Source organism: Alexandromys fortis, unplaced genomic scaffold (assembly GCF_014885135.2).
Source record: "Alexandromys fortis isolate MF-2015 unplaced genomic scaffold, M_Fortis_MF-2015_v1.1 scaffold_79, whole genome shotgun sequence".
NCBI lineage: Eukaryota > Metazoa > Chordata > Mammalia > Rodentia > Cricetidae > Alexandromys > Alexandromys fortis.
The window spans coordinates 5,255,472-5,259,232 of NW_026067964.1; positions in this window are offsets into that span (position 1 = coordinate 5,255,472).

The window sequence follows — 3,761 nt, forward strand, 5'->3', positions numbered from 1 at the left end:
CGTCTGTGCCTTGCGTCCTCCCGCACGCACTCGCTCGTATATTCTGTTTTGTTGTATCTTTCAGGTCGATAAATAAATGTGTAATAGTTAATGTGAAGACACATCAGAGTAATAACAATGGGACAAAATCAAAGGATTATCCATCACTGTTAGTAACCACTGAATAACAATGTTGCGGCGTGATTGATAGCCCGCTTCATTTTATGACTTTTCTATTGGTCTTGATTTTTATAGCAGTATAAACAAACTAAATCATTTCTTCCAAGACTTCAGAGCATAAGCACCTCAGAGAGAGGGGAGGGAGAGAGCAGAAAGGAAAAAAGGAAAAAGGGAAATCTAAGGGCGGGAGGGGTGAGGGGGCAGCTTGGGGGCCTTGAGGTGGGGAGGGAGCAAGCTGGGGCTGGAGACCGGAGCCGGCAGCCAACAGGCGTAACAGGGAAGCAGAGTCTGAAATGCTCGCCCCCACTCGGTGTTCTCTGCAACTCGGTTTGGCCAGTGTCTGAATCCACCTGGGCAGCGTCTGAGATGTATTTACCAGAGTTTTTATTCCCCGTCATCTTCCCACGTTCCTGGGGCAGCCGGGAAAGTGCCGGTCAGGCCCATTGCTGTTGATAATTCAAAGCATTTCCCACCTGATCATGGGAACTGAAGTCCCTAACAAGGCGAGGCTTTAGCGCAATGGCCCCCAAATCTTCGGAATGACAAGAATGTCTTCAGAAATCACTTCAAAGCAAAGTAAAAGGATTTTCTATGACGGATCCAGTGATTTTTCCTCAATAAATAGGTTTTAGATTGTTACACACACGTAGAAGTGGAACAAAGGGAACTACCAGAAAATATATTGGTTGCCCCTAATAAAATTTATTTAGACAGTTTACTTCTCATAAAAAATAGAGATTGAATTTTGTACAAGAGCCTGCCAAGGGACGATGCACAGGGAAATCTTTTTTCTTCTTCTTTTTACCCTCCTCCCCTTCTCCTTTTTAAGGAAGCACAAAGAACCTTTAAAGGCCAGGGAACCGATCCTAGCTCCCGTGGCAAGAGCGCCCAGACCGAGCAGAACTTGGTATCTCTGTCTGAAGACGACTTTGGGAGAGAGGTGTTTCATATATATTTAAAAATCTTGTAGCTATGTAAATTACAAGCACACCCGCTATACAAACAATACCACATTATGTTTTACCATCCAGTTTTGGAGTAAGACTTAGAAATAAGGTGTGGCTGGACTAAGAGCTGGGATGGGATGGGAGAGCCGGCAACAAGCCCAAAAGATGGATTTATGCAGATTAAGTTGGAAATTCTGATTTTTCTCTCTAATTGTGTTTCTGCTATCATTGCAAATCCTTTGTACAGACAGAGACAAGGGGAATAAAAATATATAGAGGATGCTCCAGGAAGAACCGGGTAGTGTGCCCAGAGCCCTAATTGCTTTTTCCACTTACAGAAATCTCGGGTGTTTATTAAATGTAACTTTCAGCTGCTTGCGTTGTTTGTAAACGGCTCTTTTCTGCGCAGACAGTGGGCTGCAATACGGCACGCTATTATTCACAGTCTTGCCATTAGATGCTGAATTGTAACATTGTTCCCTTTAATGAGAAGCGCCTCCTTCAATAATTAACGATCTCACATTTTCCTATTTTCTTGCCTGATGAAAAGAATCAATTTTAATTCGCGGTAAATTACAGCCATGCTTTGGGGTATTATTTGCTTACGGAAAACAAATCAAGCGACTTCAACGGTCCTGTTTACTTTTTCAGCTACGCAGTAATCCAAAAGCAACTGTACATCAGATCGAGTTGCTCGGGGGCCCACTTCAGAATGGAAGAAAAGATTAAAGGGCGGGGAGGGGGCGAACGGGGGGGGGCGGCCTCCGGAGCCCAAACTGTTTGCGACCTTCGTGACCAGGATTTCTCCCAGACCAACCTTATGCTCTGGAACTGGTGCTCCTCAACCTTCAGTGTCCACCCTGTCCTGGTAAGGGTCCTTAAATTACATATGTCCACCCTCGAAATTCGGACTGTTTCAGGGATGGCGTGCTTGTGGGAACGGGTGACCTGAAAGGAGAGCTGGGAAAGAGAAGCCTCTACAAAGGGGTGCCGGGTGCTTCCACAATCCTCTGCTTGAGAGAACTCAAGGTCGCCAGCCAGAGACCACAGCCAAGGAAGATTCGGCTGAATGCCCCTGCCGGTCCACTGCGAAAGCGCCCTCCTCTTCCGGCGGGGGCTCTCCAGGGCAAGATAAGCATCTGTGTGTAACTCTTAGTCAAACAAGCCTGGACCTAGCCCGAACCACCAGAGAGGTTCCTAGCCCTGGAGTTGAGGGACTTGAGGTCCAGACGCACTTAACCTGTATTGTCTCAAAAACAGAGCCGACTCAGCCTAAACCGGCAAAGGGAAAAGAAACAAAAGAAAACAACAACAGAAAAATTGACTACAAGCCCGACCTCCCAACCTTTTTTCCCCCCTTCTTCTTCCAACACTGAGAGCAGGGCTTCACGCGTGGCCTTTTGAGCGCTTTTGAAAAGCAGTGCATTGCAGGTTCCTCGCTTAGCCACCTGCAATGCTTAGCCACCTGCAAACGCTTGCCAAGAGTGCTGAGAAGAAAGAAACCCATCCCGAACTAATGTCATAACCCGGGAGCTTTGGGCAATACAGGAAGTGATAGATGGATGGTGGGTGGGTGGGACAGATGAAAGATAGATTCTCTTAGAATCCTTCTTCGCACACGTTTGCTTTTGCCAACCACAAGCAGACAGTCGCCTGCGTGACTCCTCGTGAGCACAGCCACCAGACCCTGGCTTGTTTCTTTCTCTGGTCTTTCTCTTCTGACAACTGGCACTCAATGCAGAAACAACCACACCAGACAATGAGGAATAGACCTGCTCTGTCTATCCTAGCTTCCCTTTCATTGCCTTTTGCCCTGCAATTTTAATGGACCCAATTAGCCACGTGGAACGTAATAATTGGCACACAGATTTTGTTTGCGTGTGTTAAGTTTGTTGCTTTTCTTATTTCTGTTTACTTAGGATAAATAATCATATATCAGTTATTCAGTTAGGTGACAAGGCTAGTAATTGGAACCAAAAGAAAAAAGTCTCATTCCTACTCTCTCTATAACTAGATATAGCGCTAATAAGACTGCATCAATCTTAGGGAGCAAATAAATAAAATAGACAAACAAACAAATTTGCCTCCAACAAGTTAATGCGGTGTATCTGAGTGGAAAGTAGATATTTTCACGCACGCTGGAGATGAGGAGTGACTTTTAATAAAATCACAAGAAAAACAAATGTAATTCTGTAAGCCATTTCTTCCAGAAGCCAGCGTTCATCATCACCCCCACCCCTGGCCCTCCATCGCAACCTTTCTCTTTTCCTAAGCAGTTGGTCTGGGTTAAGAGTGACAAGGGGCTTGGCTTCGCCAGTCACTTTGGCTCACACTTGGCTGGGTGAGATGAGGAGGGAGACGGAATTCTATAGGTAATTAGCCTTCTGCAAGTAAGATTTTTCTCTGCCCTCGGCTTTCCCTTCATTCTTGCTTTCTTCCCCCCCCCCTTGGTGCTATTCCCTCCTCCTGTCTCCATTTCCTTTTTTCGTCATCCGCTGCTTTCATCCTTGCCACCCTCCTCTCTGACCTCACGTCTTCTGCCTTTCTTTTCTTTCTTTCCCCCTTTTCTCTCTTCTCCCTCTTTCCCCTCCGCCCCCCCCCTTCCCTGTCCCTTGTCCCCTCCCTGCAGCCCTAGTGCAGCTAATTCCGGGCGTC